The 19,423-nt window shown below is 37.5% G+C and overlaps 1 long non-coding RNA gene across 1 annotated transcript in view; it reads left to right on the top strand.

Moving 5' to 3' along the window:
• The first annotated feature begins 399 nt into the window (after positions 1-399).
• Positions 400-19,423, top strand: part of LOC120532165 — a 30,142-nt gene continuing 11,118 nt past the window's right edge. Inside the window, exons 1-2 of the long non-coding RNA XR_005634230.1 lie at positions 400-488; positions 8,610-8,647. This is a non-coding gene — a long non-coding RNA (uncharacterized LOC120532165). The remainder of the gene's footprint in view (positions 489-8,609; positions 8,648-19,423) is intronic.

Below are 19,423 nucleotides of genomic sequence, written 5' to 3'. Positions count from 1 at the left end.
AGTGCCAACACTGTGGTTTAGATTTCAGAGGGCTTATGTTTTTTTTTTTTTTTAAATGTAAGCTGTACAGTACCTTGGTTGTATTTTTTTGATTCTTTGATGACAGTCTAGCCAATGTACAATTTTCACTTTTCCTGGTAGTGTTTCTTTTTGAAGTCATTTCTACAACACCAGCCCAAGGGTAATTTTATTATAACTTGGCTAATAAATGAACCATGTGTGAATATTCTAAATGCAAAGTGCATGTGAACATTCAGAATGTTCCTACTTCAGAGATTGGACTGGATTTGTTATGTCTCTACATGCTCAAAATGTTACCATACAGTGATTCATATTTTGTGTTTGCATGTGTGCACATACAGTTAAAGTAAGAAAAGAGAGATACAAACAGTTCTAATTTGAGAGTCTCACAAGATCATCTTTCTTCAGTAGCAGACTAACAGTTGAATCTGCCTAGACTTCTGGTCAATTACTGATCTGTTGGACTGGTAAGCATTTCTTTTGTTTCCTGCTGACTGATGGTTCACTGACCTCCTTTTATGAGCTGGAATGTCAGCTGGGTCACAGCTTTGTGCTTTTTCTGCTTGATGAAAGACCCCGACTAATTTAGATTAAAGCAGCAGTAGCACTTGCTAATGTTGCTAGGAGAGGAAGTCCATTTTTAAAAGCAGCATAAAATAAAAAAAAAAACCTCCAACTACATCCTTAATAATTATTCTGAGTTATTTTTATATTCTCATTGACCTGTCATTTTAATAATAGAATTACATCAGTAATGCAACACTTTACTTTTGGGATGTGCTTCATCTGTTAACAATTATGGGTCTATACACATGAAGTGGTTACAAAATAATAATGAAGTCTTTATTTACCAGTCATTTTATATGAAGAATACTAGGCACATAACTACAAGTTGTAAAATGAAGGTGTATCAGAAGATACTAATGGTGTCTTTATTTGCCAGCATACATTGGCATTTGTTCTGATTTGTATGTATGTAGATGACCCTTCACTGATTTGACTCCTGTACTAACAATTTAAGCAACTCCTGCTTTTTTGATATGCAATAAGGGAATCTGAGCTGTAAATATAGAAGGGGTGGGGATCTGCATGTTGAGGTTGCAGATTTGCTGATTCAAGATGCCTGACTGTTTAAATAACATTAAAGTAGAAGCAAAGACAGCCCCAGGCTATTTAGATAACCCATAACCTTAGATATGACTCAGACCCTCTGGTGCTAGCTATAAAAGAGGTCACATTCCATTAGCTCTAAGCCTAGAGTCAATATATGAGCTGGGGAAAAGGTTGGGACTAGAATGAAGAACTTTGGAAGTGACATATTTGATTGGTGAGTTAGCATCCAAGCAGAACGGCTACCCTTTTTATACAGAGGCAACCAGTATACAGTAGTCACAAATACAGAGCAGTGTATTGATTTCAGATTTTGACCATCATTTTTTTCACTCACATAGGCATATTTCAAATTCACACCTACTATGTCACTTTTTTAAAATGTAATTGATATAAAATGTAATTTGCATACATGTGAAAAAAACAAACTTCAGATGTTTCATGATAGAGTGAATGAATGAATGCCGTAGAAAATAATTGATTACTCTATTTTGGTTATCGCTTTGATAATTTTGCAATAGCAGTTGTTTGTTATTTACAGAACTACCCAGATGTACAAAATTTCATGTTTACTTTGATTTTCATATCACTGTCAACATTATTAGTTTAACTGACATTTTCTGGGTTTACCCACATTAGCCAGTGTCCCCAAGCTGTTTTCTCCACTTTCCACAGTCCTCATCTAAAACCAATTATAGTCATTTCTTCTTTAGACTCACTAATGGTCTCATCCCTTCTGTGTTCATCTTTGTGTACATTTTCACCCAGTTATCCACTGCCTTTCACTTCACATGCCCCCACCCAAGCCATTTTAGTCTGTTTCTCTTTACTCTATCATCTGTTACCTCCACTCTTTTTTCTTAACTTATCATTCTTATTTCCAAGCTTTGCTTCTTGTTCCACCTTCAGCAGCTATGTCTCATTTCTATATAGTATGCTACTCTTCATACAACCTCATAAAACATTTTCTCTAAATGCCAAAGAGGTTATTTTTGAAGTCAAAATTGGAGACAGCCTCCTGGAATTTCTTCCATGCATCTCTCACTCTCGCTATCACTCTCTTTGTGTGTGCACCTCCATCTTCATACACCAAATCACCTAAGCAGCAGAATTTTTCCCAAAACAACTCAATTTATTTTAACTACATTGGCATTCTACACCCTCTCAAATGCTTTCTACAAAAGTTGTAATTGTTACCTGCAGACTATTCTTCACACCATTACATCTTCTGTGCACAAAATTCTGATAACCCATATACACTGGACTGAGTTTCTCCCAACACCTCTACTACAATCCCCACACAGCCATGCACCCACCTCTTCTATATGTCCCACCCCTTCGCCTCAAACCATTATCTTCAACTTTTCTGCATTTACCATGTTTAATTCTCTTCTAAACTGTTCTTCCTTTTTAGTGTTTATTACATGCATGCACTTGGGGAACAGCCTAAGAGCTTAGGTAGGTGTAATTCTCCGCCAAGACATGAGGGGGTGCTGTGTAATAACGATGTCTCTTCTTCTCTCCCCTCTGCAGAAAGGAAGACTGATGTAGATAGATAGATAGATAGATAGATAGATAGATAGATAGATAGATAGATAGATAGATAGATAGATAGATAGATAGATACTTTATTAATCCCAAGGGGAAATTCACATACTCCAGCAGCATACTGATAAAAAACAATATTAAATTAAAGAGTGATAAAAATGCAGGTATACATAGTGTAGGGGAGAAACGATCTCCTCAGTCTGTCAGTGGAGCAGTACAGTGACAGCAGTCTGTCGCTGAAGCTGCTCCTTTGTCTGGAGATGATACTGTTCAGTGGATGCAGTGGATTCTTCATGATTGGCAGGAGCCTGCTCAGCGCCCGTCGCTGTGCCGCGGATTTCAAACTGTCCAGCTCTGTGCCTACAATAGAGCCTGCCTTCCTCACTAGTTTGTCCAGGTGTGCAGCGTCCCTCCTCTTTATGCTTCCTCCCAGCACACCACCTTCACATCTGTGGTCAGACTTCCTGGACTCGCTTCTTCCTCTCAGAAACCTCCAAAAGATGAAACACTGCCATTTTGGGCAAGCTGACTGATTTATTCAAGACATATCACTTTGAGCTGTACAACATGTTTTGTTTTAAACCTTTTGCATACTTTATAATAGATGGGGTTAGCTGTATGATGCCCCAGACCCTTTTTCTTTGTAATGTGTCTTCTTCTTCCAACTTCACTTGCAATCAATATGAGATCAATAGTGTACAATGCTTCCTTGACAATACTTTAAGCACTTCTGTAATTACCAACACCATTACTATCAAATTAAGCAGTGGTGGTGTGGTGTAGTGGTGAAGGCTTTGAACTTCAAAACCTGAGGTTCTGAGTTCAAATCCCACTAATGATGTGTGATCATGAGCAAGTCACTTCACCTTGGGTAAGGGCGTCTGCATAATAATAAAGCAACAGGCTCAGCACAGATAGCTGGTGAACTGTAGCACTTGTTACCAAACTTTAACTGTTCCTTTTATTGTTCTAAACACTACCTATTCATTTACACCTAACTTTCTGAATGCCCATCTCAAATCTTCTCTCAGCACCCCATCAAACAACTCCTTCAGAATTGATGCATAACAAACCTGCTTTCCATTCACATGTTGCTTTTCCTACATTAGCCTAACAACAAAGTTGGCTGTTTCCTTACCAATAATGAAACCAAACTTTACGTTGCTAGCCATCATCCTGATCACTGATTCTCCTCCCTAGCAGTCAATCAACCAGCTACATTACCTGTTCCAAAAGTTTGATCATTAGACATGACACACACTCTAATGGACCACCCTCGCCTTCGTATAATGTTAATAGTACACTGCTTTCCCAAAATTCCTTAATACTTCAGGAATGATGTTACACAGATCTGTCAACAACCCAACTCCAGGACTTTCTCCTATGTTCAATGTTTCTGACACTACTTCATTTGAGCACACTACTTTACTTATTTTAATTTATTTCAGTGCTTTTGCAACCTAATCTTTTAAAAATGTTCACCTGAGTCTTTCTATTTTCTCATAATAGAAGTAATCATCCCATTCATTCTTCTTATTAACAATTTGTCTATATACTTCTTCCAGTTATTCAAAATCCCATTATTATCAACAACGATGGGCCCTTCAACATTTTCAAACAGTTTACACCTACTATATCCTGTTTTTCTTTTGCCATCTGATTGACAATCCTGGATACAGTCCTCTTTTCTCATTCTACAGTCCACATGCAAACCAAGCCTGAAAACTGCTCATCTACTATTTCACTTCCTTTCTTATAGACCATCCTATTACCTACCACCTTTATTTTCTGTCATTCCTTCTAAAGCTTCAATTTTTCACTCAGTTGTCATCTTCTTTCTGCAGACTTGTTGTTAACACTAGAATCCCTGAAGTCTATGAAAAAAGTCATAATCCTGGGCCACCTTAAATTCCTTTATTCCAACACTGCTTTTGGTCCTTGCTAGGGTCGTCCTCAATAGGTTCATTGATCACTTGCTCACCTATCAACAAATGGAGCAGTCTGGTTTAACACCAAAGAAATCTAACATCGACTGCATCCTGACACTGAGAGTTCTTATGGAGTTTCTTTGCAGCCTTTTTTCGATTTTCATAAAGCATTCAGCTCAGTTGATCAAGCTGTCCTGTGGGACATCCTGAGACTTTGCGAGAGTCCCCTCAAGTTTGCCTGGATATCACTGGTACTGTGAGTGCTGTGCAGAGTGGAGGCAGAGCAGAGTCAATGGAGGCTCTGAGCAGGAATCTCGAGAGACTGAGCAAGGAGTCTGTGTGTCTGGGCTCATGAGTATCCTGGATAAAAACCAAGATCCAGGCCTTTAATGACCGTTTGGGCACAGGCGGAGAGAGTGTCGACCTTGTCGAGAGGTTTACTTACCTCTGCAATGACATTCATGTCTCTTGTGACTCTTCCTATCAAGTAAGTAGATGGACTGGGAGAGCATGAGGGCACATGAGATCTCTGGAAAGGGGTGTGTGGCGCTCCCGATATCTATGCAAAAGGATGAAGGTCCAAGTCTTTAGAGTCCTGGTGCTTTTTGTCTTGCTATATGATTGCAAAACATTGGATGCTATCCAGTGACCTGAGACAAAGACTGGACTCCTTTGGTACTGTGTCTCTTCAGAGAATCCTTGGGTACTGCTGGTCTGACTTTGTGTCGAATGAACAGTTGCTCATGGAGTCCCGAATGAGGCACATTACCTACTTTGTGAGGGAACGTCAGTTACGGCATTACAGCCATGTAGCGCGATTCCCTGAGGGTGATCCAGCTCGCAGGATCCTTATTGTTGAGGACCCGAGTGATGGACCAGGCCAAGGGGACACCCACATAATACCTGGCTGCGGCAAATTGAGGGTCATTTCTGGAAGGTGGGACTGGACCTTGTGTCTGCTTTGGGGTTTGCCAACCAGGTTCTCAAGCTGTTTCACCATGTGATGGGTGAGGCAACAAGCTTTACCAGTGCATGCTCCACAACCTGACCTGACCTACATTGTTTCAGGCCCTTCGCTCTAGCCATTATACATTAATATCTAATATTAGCCTATTAGGTATGATATGGTAAATGCTGTGTGCTTTATGACTTTCACCCTTCAAGGTAGCTAATTTAAATGCTAATGAAAGTCCGAGCAGAGTTTTCTGAATCAATTATCTTGCATGTCCAGAAGGCTAAAACCCCAAAATAATTTTTATTCCAGTTTTAATCTTAAACTTTTTTCATTATTGTAATTTTAGAATTTACAGTTAATTGTATATATGTTTGTTTATGTGTATATTTGGCTGATTTATTTTGGATGCTTAATTTATTTTTGTTACATTTTAATCGCTCTGTATTTTTGTTTATTGTTTTCCTGTTTATCCAGTTTCATAATTAATAGTGGAAGGAAGTAGATAGTTCAGCTGGCTGAAATTCCACTTCTAAAATAAAAAAAATTGTAAAAACATTATTTTGCTCATGCACATTTAACTTCTGTACACTGAGGTTGTGTCACATATTCAATTTTCAGTGTACTCAGATTTGCTCAATTACACTCACTGAGGCTTTTAAAAATGTTATCCTTTGCATTTCCTGTTGATACGAATGGCTTCCTTTTAAGACACACTTGCTCATTGATTGGTTGACCAAGTATGTTGGTCCAAATAATGAGTAAGGAAGCCACTATTAACATTTACATTTACTTATTTGGCTGATACCTTTATCCAGGGTGACTTACAACATTTATGATACAATTGGTTATGTTTCTTTTGGGTTTTGCAATTGGAGCACAGGCATGTCATGTGACTGTTTAGTGTTTAGTGTTTGGGAGCCATCCACTGACCAGGGAGGCCTGCTACTGGCAACAAGTTTTAATGTTTTTTTTAACTTTCAGTTTGTTGCTACCATAAAGCAAATAAATGCAAAAACAAATTAAAAATATAAAAGTTAAACAAAATAAGTAAAAACAAAATTAAAAGGAGGAAAAGCCAGTACTCTAGAAACATACAATGTATTTTTCCTGCATGAACATATAAAAAGATAGTGAGCTTGCGTCAAGGTTAATGCCATCACTTTCTATGTAAAACCATCAAAAATTGAATGGTTTTTAAAATGTACTTAATAAATGCTTGTTAAATATACTTTTAGGTTTAACTGCATCTTCTATCAATTTACTGCATTATCATCCATACTTTTATTATTGACCACAAAGTCACTCCTAATACATTGCATCTGAATTTCTTAACCATTAATAAAGTTTAAGGACATATAACAACATTACATTTTTAAATCTTCTGAATTCATTTCAGGTTTGCAGGAGGCCTGAGCATATCCCTTGTAGCATTTGGTGCAAAGCCATAATCACTGTGGGACAAGATGAAAGTTGGCCATAAAGAAAAGTAATGTTGATTTATATACTGTATATTGTCACAAATGTACATATAGGAGACCTAAAAAATCATTCTATGCAAAGGGTTATCATTATCACCTAATGTAGGCTTACCATATGTCCTGGTTTAGCCGGGATTGTCCCGGTTTTAGACATTGGTCCCGGCATCCCGGCTGGTTTGGTATTTTGTCCCGGTTGTTGTTTCGCGTCATGATGAGGCGCGCGGCGTGTGCAACCACCTCCCTTGTCCCGTGCGTCTCTTTCTATCGAGGGGCAGGTAACAGTTAGTTTACGATGATCACTTGCAGTATGATTACGAATTATTTGAGGGATGCAGCTACGCGTAATTTATCTACGCATTTGTGTTTAAAATGCCAAAAAGAAATTGCAAATTTACGAATGAACTGCAAGAGGACTATACATTTATAAAAAAGCTTTGTGGTGAGGGTAGCAGAGTGAAGTGCCAGCAATGTTTCTCAGAATTTTCTACTGCACACGGTGGGTGAGCAGACATTAAGGATCACTTGAAGTTTGAGAAACAGCATGTGTTACAGCGACTGCAAGCACTTCATCTATAAAAACATTTTTTAAAAATGATGATCCCATTCAAGATGATTTAGTTATTGCGGCCAAAGAGGCCACATTTGCTTTTCACATAGCAATGCATGATATGAGCTTCAAAACTTCTGACTGTACGTCCAAATTGATCTCAAAATTCTTTGAATCCAACTTTGGTGCCGCAAGAACCAAATACGAAGCGATAATTTCAAATGTTCTTGCACCATTGTCTGTGGAAGAATTACATGCTGACTTACAGAAGACGCTTTTTGTAAATGTTACTAATGACACTTCAAATAGAAAAGACATAAAACTAGCGCCTGTTGTTGTTATCATTGGAAGGCGTACAAGTGAAACTGCTGGATTTTTAATCTGTTCACGGTGAGACATCGGAAATATTGACTGAAAATATAATTTCAACATTACGTCGTTATGAGATTGACAGAAAAATAGCTGCATTTTATGGTGACAATTGTAACACAAATTTTGGAGGCGTACATAGAAGAGGACAAAATAATGTTTACAGTCGGCTCAAACAAGAACTTGGAATTAATATTGTCGGCATTGGATGTGGCGCACATATTGTGCACAATACACTTCAAACTGCTGTGGATGGTCTGCCAATCGAAATTGAAGATCTTGTTGTGAAAATATACAAATATTTTCATATTTACACCGTTAGAGTGACTCAATTAAAGGAATTCTGCGAATTTGCAGATGTGGAATACAAAAAACTAGTCCAGCATGGAAGTACAAGATTACTTTACTGTACTGTAAATTAAACTTTGGCATAACATGCAATGACTTTTATGAAAAAATTAAAAAAAATGATAAGGTATTGAAAAAAGTACACTCCAGCGAGAAGTATGACTGGTACAATAAATAAATAAAATAATTAAACTTCTGCTCTAAGCAGACTTTCTATATAAGTTATGTAATATGTAAAAAGATTTCTAGGTACTTTTAATAAACAATTCTTGTTTTGTTTTTTTTTTTGTTTCTTTTCTCTCTAGCTCCTGCTCCTGTCCCAGTTTAAAGCTTCATGATTATGGTAAGCCTAACCTAATGCCTTTCATCTCATTCTACATGCAGATCCAGTGATTGGTGGTGGGCTGCTGAATGGCATCACTTCTGGTTTACACATACCTGGACCCGTTTCGAACACTTCATAACCAGAGCTGCCACCATCATAGGGTCAGTCTAGCTCAGTACTTGTGTCAGGAAAGATGTTATCGGGTTTTGCTGTGAACTATTTTCTTGTTTTGTGAGTTCTCAACATTCAGTCTTAACCTCATTTTTCAAATTATGCTTAGCAAAGATATTCACAACCATAAAGAATTTAATGTTGGACTACAAATGATTTATCCACTATGTAGTCTTACTGCAATCCTCGTACTCAGGAAGAAAAGTTTTAACAAGAATATTATTACTTTATTTCCTAAAGTTAAAAACTGAAATATGCCACAAACACGTTTAATTTGGCCACATGTTCCTAAAGTAACAGTTCAAAGTTAAGCGGTGTCTACCAAATCTGCAGACTAGGCAGGAGTCACTTTTGACCATTTCTCTTGGCAGATGTGTTATGACTCATTTTAGATTCCTGAATTGTTTTAGGTTTAAATTTCTAATCCAATTGTTTTACATCTCATTTTCCTTGATCCCTTCCTCCTGCTGAGAGTCATGGCAGTAAAACTGTATTGACAAAGCTACTGTCATTGAAAAAGTCTCCAGATTATCTGATACATTTGCAGTTGCTTCCAGGCTAGCCAAGAAATGTAAGTCACCCAGCATGTCCTGGGTTTGGTCCTGTTGTTCCAGTGACCTGTGTCTGACGCAACTGCAAAGAAAAATGAAAATTTTCATCTAAGAACATAGCTTCACTTCAGCACCACAGTCTGGTACAATGTTTTCTTAGTTCTGTCTTTTAAGAAAATGTTATTGTCTGAAAGAAGAAGTGGGCTTATAATAAAACGTATTTCATCTTTCCTTTTCTGCAAAAGTAATTCAAATAAATCTTATTCCATGGACATTCCTCCAGGGAAAAGTTCTCCTTTCATATTATCTGCCCATAGTTATCTACTAATTTAAAGTTTGGAAATATCTTCTGTAATTTGTTTGAAATTATTTGTGATATTTGGCCCTTCACTGTTTGCCTGTTTAGCAGTTTAAATTGCTGTTAAGATTGCATTCTTTTCTTTTGCTAATATTATGTCCAATTTGTCAGTATTAATTTTAAATTCCCACCTCTGTTGTTAGTCTGTTGCTGCATTTACAGTATGCTAATTATAGTACATATTTTCTCATTATGCATTAACATCTGCGTTATGTAACGTCTTCATTGTTATTAATTTTAATCTTCAGGGTAATATTCCCATTTAATTGTACATATTCTTAAAAATACAATTAGTCCCTTTCTCTAATCTTATTTGTAATTTTTAAAAATGGTGTGGTGATGTTCAAGGGAAAAAAATTGGCGTCTTTTACTTCCTTAATTACCAACATTCAGGACAGTCTTTATTCCTATTTATAAGCTGTTCTTTTATAGCCATCTCTAAATGCCTACTGTGTATTATATCACTTCAATCGTGTCTATTATTTTCTGATTTGTTCTCTTCTCTTCTGCTCTGCTGTGTTACGTTCTGCTTTCCTTTATATCTGTCTGTCTTTATCATTCTGTTCACTGTCCTGGCTCAATTATAATGCTTTGTTTTTGTTGTCCTCATGCATTCTAAATGTCATGATATCCTTAACTATACAATGCCCTTTTTGGTTAGCAATGAAATTCAATAGCCCAAATTCTAAAATAATACTCTATTTGATACAACTTACAAGATCGTTACAGAAAACCTCATGTTATTTTAAATACAAATTTGAAAAACATTTAAGTCTAACTTTAAAATAGTTAAAATATCCTGGTCAGGATCTTAAGCAGTTTAAACAGATTTGGTGTTTTTTCTACCTTGATGATATCATCAGGTGCTTTTTCATTGTGGTGTTCTGTTGCATATGTGTCAGATGGTAATGTATAAAACACAGCTTTAGTAAGCACAGATGTTGTCTGGACTTTACATAAAAAAGGAAAAACTATCTTTAATAGAATACTGTAAACATCCAATTATTCTTTATATATATATTGTGAAATAGAGCGGCCCGGGCACACACAGGCGGACACCGTTTCAGCCATCACCACACGTTTATTTACACTTCTAATATATATAAAGTCTATGTGCACCGCCACCTAAAGTTCCCCAAAGTCCAGGCTCTCAATAGTCCTTTCTCCACACACAAATCACTTGGGCCTCTCCTCGCCTCCTCTGCACCAACCTCCCCTTCCTCCTCACCCGACTCCAGCCTTGATTGCAGGGCCGCGGCTCCTTAAATAGCGACCACACCCAGCCACCTGTGACAATACTCCCCCGCTAGCTGAGACCTCCAGGGACCAGCGGACCATTCCGTGAGGACGTGAACGTCTCGGTGGCAAGCCGACACACTGGAGCCTAGGGCCCGAACCTATAAAAAAAACAGAAGGGGACAGGGGCGGGGACGTTGCCCTGACGCAGCCCCTCGGCTCGTCTTCTCAGCTGGGCCAATGCTCTCCGCTCCGATCGGCACCCCGATGCTCCCTCCTTTGGCTTCCCCGTTCAAGCAGTCTGCAGTCCTCACCACGGAACCACTGGTGGGATCGGGCTTCGTGTCCACCTCCCAAGCTGCGGGTTTCTCCTCTGCATCTGCAGAGGATGGCGCTTTGCGGGACGTGCGCACCCAGCGGCACGTCCTCCCATATTGGAGGAACTGGCTTACGAGCCGGATCACCCTCGGGGAAATGCGCCACATGGTCATAGTGCCGTAACTGAAGCTCCCTCACAATTCAGGTAATGTGCCTCATTCAGGACTCCATGAGCAACCGCTCATTCGACACAAAGTCAAACCAACGGTACCCAAGGATTTTCCAGAGAGACACAGTACCACAGGAGTCCAGTCTTTGTCTCAGGTTACTGGATAGCATTCAATGTTTCGCAATCCTATAGCAAGACAGGAAGCTCCAGGACTCTAAAGACTTGGACCTTCGTCCTTTTGCATAGATATCGGGAGCGCCACACACCCCTTTCCAGTGACCTCATGACCCCCCCATGCTCTCACACTCCGTCTATTGACTTCATAGGAAGAGTCACCAGAGATATGGAAGTCACTGCCAAGGTAAGTAAACCTCTCAACAAGGTCAACACTCTCTCCGCAAACAGACACACTGCTGATGGCTGTACCCAAGAGGTCATTAAAGGCCTGGATCTTGGTTTTTATCCCGGACACTCGAAAGCCCAGACACTCGGACTCCTCACTCAGTCTCTCGAGCGCCCCTATCATAGCCTCCATTGAAGATCACAGCATCGTCACCAAAGTCAAGATCCGTAAATCATGAACGCGACTGAGAGAATGAAACTGAATAAAAAAAAAGGCTAACATTTACAAGTATCATACATTTACACCGGCTGTTACAGACTGAAATCAAATGTATGTTTTTATTGTAAAATAGTAAGAATAAAAGCAGCTCACTTCTCAAAACGGACTCGTCGGGGATCAAATCCATGCAGTTTTGATTAACCAGTCAACAGTTGATACCGTTGCGCCACTGAAGCAGTCATAGTAAATGCGTGTCAATGTCACACCCTAACGTGTGTTTTTTTTCTGCAGTTATATTTTTGAATAACAGCGCACTTGTTCTGTTATATTTGTACCTTTTGTGAAAGTGTTTCTTTGATATTTGGACTTCAGGCTTCACACATTATAAACTTAATGTCTACATTTTGTCAAATATTACTAAAACATGAAAAACGTTTCTTTTTTAATAATGTGTTTACATAGATCGTTGTAGACACAGAACACACATTAAATGTGTGTGTTCCAAATAACGATATAGTATTTACAAAAGGTGTCATTTTGTTTGACTTCTCACTCTATACTACTCCAACAGCTGACACACAGGTAAACACACTTGAGCTAAGAAAACTGTGCACCGGTGGGGGATGTGATAGTAGACTGCTTGCTGCTTATCAACACATTTAAAGGACAAAAGACGCTGACGGAGAGGGGAGAAGCGGATCTGCGGGTTTTGTTCGTAGGTTCTGGTAATTCTAGTGTTAAAAGCCTAGATTTTTTTTTTTAGCTCATTCACTTCTGGTCTTTACTTCTTTCTGATATTACAGATTTCATTATGCAGTGTTTCATTGCACAATTCTGACTTCCTTGCATTTCTATTGCAGTATATAAATATTTATTAAAGGTTCTATTGATTCAGTATCACCGATTGCAGCTGAGAAACACATCTCATATGTTTTACATTTGTAAAGACCTTAAAGCCATTTTTTTATTTTCATCTTTTAATATTAATTATCTGAATGATTTCTCTATTTACCTATACTGGCAATATAAACAATAACTGCAACTTTAAAATTGTAATATTTTGATCTACATGTTCCATGGTTTTTCATTTGGTGTCTATACTTTTTCTGCTAGCCTTAAATCTCCTTGGTTCGTCCTTCTTTTTCTTCCCTGTATTTGGCAGGTTAGTTCTAATATTATGCAAAATATAAGGATGGAACATAGTTTGTTGTGGTGTGGATACAGAGCAAATGAGGTTTATTTCTTCTGTTTATACCTTTCTTTCACATGCAAATGCCCTGAAAACCCTCTTTCAGGTTACCATGACATCTTTCATATTTTCGATTGGGTGATTATGTCATACACATATGTGTTTAATATCACTCATTTTTAGAAATCTCTTAACCCTTTCGGCCCCAACATCCTATTACTAGTACGTATATATGGCAGGGAGAAAATTCTTTGTTAGTTGTGGTAATTACAACTCAAAGACACATGATATCCGATATGGTGTTCCACAAGGCTCTATCCTGGGTCCGCTGCTCTTCTCAATCTACATGCTTCCTTTAGGTCAGATTATCTCAGGGCACAAAGTGAGCTACCACAGCTATGCTGATGACACACAGCTGTATTTATCAATAGCACCTGATGACCCCGATTCTCTTTATTCACTAACACAGTGTCTGACTTGTATTTCAGAATGAATGAATAGTGACTTTCTCAAGTTAAATAAAGAGAAAACTGAAATCTTAGTGATTGGCAATAATGGATACAATGAGGCTATTAGAAATAAACTGGATACATTAGGATTAAAAGTCAAGACGGAGGTAAAAAGCTTAGGGGTAATTGTTGACTGTAATCTAAATTTTAAATCGCATATTAATCAGATCACTAGGACAGCATTTTTTCACTTAAGAAACATAGAAAAAGTTAGACCGCTTATATCACTGAAAGATGCTGAGAAATTAGTTCACACATTTGTTTTCAGTCGACTAGATTACTGTAACGCACTCTTCTCAGGACTACCCAAAAAAGACATAAATCGTTTGCAACTAGTGCAGAATGCAGCTGCTAGAATCCTAACTAGAAAAAGAAAATCTGTGCACATCTCTCCAGTTTTGATGTCACTACAATGGTTACCTGTGTCATTCAGGATTGACTTTAAAATTCTGCTTATGGTTTATAAAGCCTTAAATAATCTCGCCCCATTTTATATTCCAGATCGTAACCTCAGATCCTCAAATGAGTGACTCCTTAGAATTCCAAGAACAAAACTTAAAAGAAGTGGTGAGGCGGCCTTCTGCTGTTATGCACCGAAAATCTGGAATAGCCTGCCAATAGGAATTCGCCAGGCTAATACAGTGGAGCACTTTAAAAAACTGCTGAAAACATATTACTTAACATGGCCTTCTCATAACTTCACTGTAATTAAAATCCTGATACTCTGTATATCCAACTCATTATAATAACTATTCATGGTGGCTCTAAAATCTGTACAACTCCTACTCTCTCTTCTGTTTCCTTTTCCGGTGTCCTTTTGGTGGTGAGAACCCTAACTACAAAGAGAACTATGTATTTCATTTATGTTATGCCCAGAAGGGACTGGGTGTTCCCATGGCCTGGAACCCATGCAGATTTTATTTTTTTCTCCAGCCGTCTGGAGTTTTTTTTTTTGTTTTTTCTGTCCACCCTGGCCATCGGACCTTACTCCTTTTCTATGTTAACTAATTTTGACTTATTTTAATTTCTTATTTTGTCTTTTGTTCTTCTTTTTCTTCATTATGTAAAGCACTTTGAGCTACTTTTTGTATGAAAATGTGCTATATAAATAAATGTTGTTGTTGTTGGTGTGGGTGGCACGGTGGCAGTGGTAGCGCTGCTGCCTCGCAGTTAGGAGACCCGGGTTTGCTTCCTGAGTCCCCCCTGTGTGGAGTTTGCATGTTCTCCCCGTGTCTGCGTGGGTTTCCTCCGGGCGCTCCGGTTTCCTCCCACAGTCCAAAGACATGCAGGTTAGGTGGATTGGCAATTCTGAATTGGCCCTAGTGTGTGCTTGGTGTGTTTGTGTGTGTCCTGCGGTGGGTTGGCACCCTGCCCGGGATTGGTTCCTGCTTTGTGCCCTGTGTTGGCTGGGATTGGCTCCAGCAGACCCCCGTGACCCTGTGTTCGGATTCAGCAGGTTGGAAAATGGATGGATGGATGTTGTTGTTGTATATATGCAGCCATTTTTGTAAATAACAGGTAAGTTTGCAGCTATTGGAACCTGGCGTACAACTATTAGCGCAGACTGTAGAGACTGGCATACAGTCCATGAAAGAAAGAAGTAAAACAAGTACCATTGAAGTATTTGGCAGCTATTGTATAATGATAGTGATAATTGTTTTGTTTTTTCATTTATGAGCTTCCTAGACACCCCAAAGGTAGTGTCACAATAAGACACAGAAAACATCAAAGGTTTGGGGCAGCCACCCATATAATATCCCTGGCTGCAAAACTGGTATTTTTTCCAAGAGTTGTGCATGATACAATGTCCAAAACAGAACTGATTTGACTTTGGTAAAATGGCGGCTTTAAAGGCCATGACCGGAAGTGGCATCATCTGGACCAGTACCGGAAGTGATGTTGTCGAGATCGGAAGTGACGTCAGCCAGAGCACCAATGCCAGAAGTGACATCTTTGGGCCAGAAGTGATATCGTCCAAGGCGCCTGTGCCAGAAGTGACATCATCAATGGTGCCTTTACTAGAAGTGACGTCATCATTGGCACCAAAACCTAGTGGGATTTCTCGAGGATAGTCTGCAGTCTTATTTAAGCCCTTTAGTTGTCTCCCATGTGCCGTGTGTGACAGTAGAATATCTCACAAAATAATTTTTCCCATAAAAATGGAAAATCCAGGGCCAAAAGGGTTAAAATATTGCCCCATAAGGCACTTTCAGTTATTGTATTGTGGAAGAATAATTTTAGGATAACATAGCATTCATCTTTAAGAAATAGCATAAAGGGTTAATAAATGTCAGAAACCAGATAAAGGTCAAGTGAAAAACAAAATGTACACTGAAATACAAGAATTGGGTTAGGAAAAATATTGAGCTGGTCAAGTAAATATACAAAATGTACTGAAGGATGACTAAGAGATGACTAAGAAATCAGCAGATGGCCTATAAACAATGAGAATGGACAGTTGTTATATGCACAGAAATTTCAAGGGTGGTGGCGCAACTCAAAGTTATAAGAAGAACCAGAATATAATATGAGACTTTTATTTTATATAAATCATTTGGGTGTAAATCAATGAACCAATCAGAGTAAAATGTATGCATAGATTGACACTGTATGTAAATTCAACAGTTTATAAAATGAACCTCTATCCTTTGTTTCTCTGATCATTCTGTAACAGACTGCTTTTGAAGAATGCATCTTCCAAAGCATTTTGCTGAGGAATAATTAAATAATACAATGAATTGCTTTTATTCCGCCTGATAACTGATTTGTCCAGTTAGGGGATGTTAAATTTCTACCACAGTATGAAAGTATGAATAACGGGAATTGCAACAGCTTCAACCTGTCAGTATTTAGTTATTATGAATTAGGCCTGCCAGATCAATTCCCAATTTGTTTTATGGTCTAGATAGAATCTCAAGTGCATGAAGAGGTTGCTGTTTATTTTGTAGAAATGAACTAGATGTCTGTACTTATGCCATTCTAAATCCACATTTTTCTTAACAGTAAAATACATTTTTAAGGCAGAAATAGTTTCTTCAAATGTATGTCTTTCTAAGTTTTCTGCTTTAATGTTCACCATGATGCTTAGCACAGAAACTCAAAGCAATGCAATAGAACGTGGGTCGTTTATAGATCTACTGAATATTTCAAAAAGAGAAAAAAACACCAAGACACTTATATTCAGTGTGTAATTCCAGTATGTAAATTCAAAGAAATATTTTGACCTAAAAAAACCTCTGTTAAGGTATTTTTTTCATTCTTCAAAAATTGTTTGTGCAGTTTTCTTACCTCTGGCTAAGAGGAACAAAAGTAAGTGTTGCTTATTGCAAATCCTTATGTTTATCTTTTCATTTCCCATTTTCTTGTCACAATATGTTGCATCTTCTTTTATTGAAAATCATTTTATATACATCATTTTGTGAATGGGTTTACTTCCTTTATTGCCATAAACATGTTGTAAAATAAGGAAAGAGTCCTTCATTTCTTTTTCTTTCTTCAATCCCTATGTATCTATATCCAGTGGATTCTTCATTTCTTCATGCATCTACTTCTCGCTACATGGACTCCTAATCTAATCTTGTTACATATACATCAATATCTAATATCTTTTCTGCTTACTTTTTTTCTAGTGTTCTTGGGTCTCTCCTAATTATCTGGTTATATCTGTCAGATCTAAATGCAGTATGTATACTTTGTACCCTCCAAAAACAAATGTTTCTGGTCAACATAAAAAAATGAACACAACAGTTTTTATCCAGATTTTTTGTAGTACGTCATGTTCTGTTAAAATTAAGTAGATACAGGAAACTACAATGAGTAAGGTGAATTAACAAATTTAAAAACATTCTTAAATTACAATCTAACATCATAAACCAACAATTTTTAAGTTGGGAACACAACAAATTAGGGTAAATTAGATGTTTTAAGTATCATCCATCCATCCATCCATTATCCAACCCGCTATATCCTAACTACAGGATCACGTGGGTCTGCTGGAGCCAATCCCAGCCAACACGGCACAAGGCAGGAAATCTACTTCATAAATATAAGTAAAAACACAAGATATTAAGTTGGCAACATGTGTAAGATTAAGTTCTTTAAAATTTTCAAAATATGTAACTGTTTCAAGTGTAAATGTGTAATGTGTTTCAAGTTAAATAGTAGCAATGTCAACATAAATATTTATTTCAGCACTGTAACCTTTCAGAATTGCATTGATTCAACAAAAATGCTTTCTAACCCTGTTCAATAAGCCTTTTTTACAAACCAGTAAGCTGAATTTTCTAGGTAATATTTACCATTTTAAATGAGGTTAGGGAAACCACAAGTTAAGTAAAATATAGTATAAGTAAACTATATAGTTTTGCACTAGAAGATAACACCAAAAGACAGACATTTCAAGATAAGGATACGCTCACTGACAATGGCACTGCAGAGTGGTGAGTGTTGCATTTTGGTTAGCACATGCAAGTAAGAACATCACTGTACTCAATTCTTATGAAAGTATGGACTCTACGAACCTATTATCCATTATAATGGCAAGATACTCAGTAGTTTGAATGAAATGAATGGCAGAATTTTCAGAGGGTGGATTTAGGAACAGTTAAATGAACTCAGGAAAAAAAAAGGCATTGACCTGCCAAGTGAATGAGCTGCTAAGCACACACTGCCAAAATATTCAGCCTTAAACAAGTACACATGACAAATCATCATATGCACAAAAAATCAATGCATATCACTTTCAGGTTAAAATGACTCCTTGGGAACTCAGCCTGCTTGTCACTCTGACTAACAGGCATAGCTAGTCTCTACAACAGACAATGTAGTTTCAAACTCTGAAAAAAAATTGAGTAATATCATGAACCGAAAATTCCATACAGACATCGCTTTGACCATAAGATGATGTTTGTAAATAAAATAATACCCACTTTACGTGAGTGTTTCTGTACTGCAGTTTTGAACTTCTACTGGCATATTTAGTTGGTGAAAACAGGAGGTATGCTTCAAGTGAAGATGGAGAGAAATCACATTCTCTGACCAACCTGACTAAATTACAGAACACAATTTAAACTTTTTATCAGTTAATTAATGAAATAGTGCTTAAATTACATACAATAGGGAGCTGAATTAATTACAATTATTAGTGTATTAGCACAGCATTTTAAATAATACAATTCACAAAGTTTAACAAATTTGATAAATCTGAGTTTATACCCAGCAAACATGCATTTGTTTAAGTATTGGCTTTTTAGTGTGTAATCTTTGTTGTTATTTGGTCTTGTCCTCCTACTTTCAGTAATTCATATATAATAATATTACAAAAGTAGTACATCACTCTTGTAAGCTCATTATAATAGCTCCCTCATATGCATTGCACCCTTACTTTAATATACTGTTCTCATTTGATTCAATTTGTGTTTATTTTACTTTGCTTTAGCTTACTTTTCCGATTACTTTTCATTCCACTTAAGTCTTTCAAGAAATTTCTTAAAAGAAAGTATGTTTAATATAACTTCTCAAATGCTTTCTGCTAAAGTTTTTTGCACCCTTGTTTTCTCCTTCTGGTTTTCGTCCTGAGTATTTATTATTGTAATTAAACTTACTTTCTATTTCTTGATTTTTTCTTTTACTATTTCTTCATATTTTAAAATTTATATTTCCTCCTTTCATTTTGTTTGGTAGGGCGGCACAGTGGTGTAGTGGTAGTGTTGCTGCCTCGCAGTAAGGATGC

The sequence above is a fragment of the Polypterus senegalus genome, chromosome 7 (assembly GCF_016835505.1).
Source record: "Polypterus senegalus isolate Bchr_013 chromosome 7, ASM1683550v1, whole genome shotgun sequence".
In the NCBI taxonomy this organism is placed as follows: domain Eukaryota; kingdom Metazoa; phylum Chordata; class Cladistia; order Polypteriformes; family Polypteridae; genus Polypterus; species Polypterus senegalus.
The sequence above is the reverse complement of the archived record's forward strand: the minus strand, read 5'-3'. Positions and strand labels throughout refer to the sequence as shown.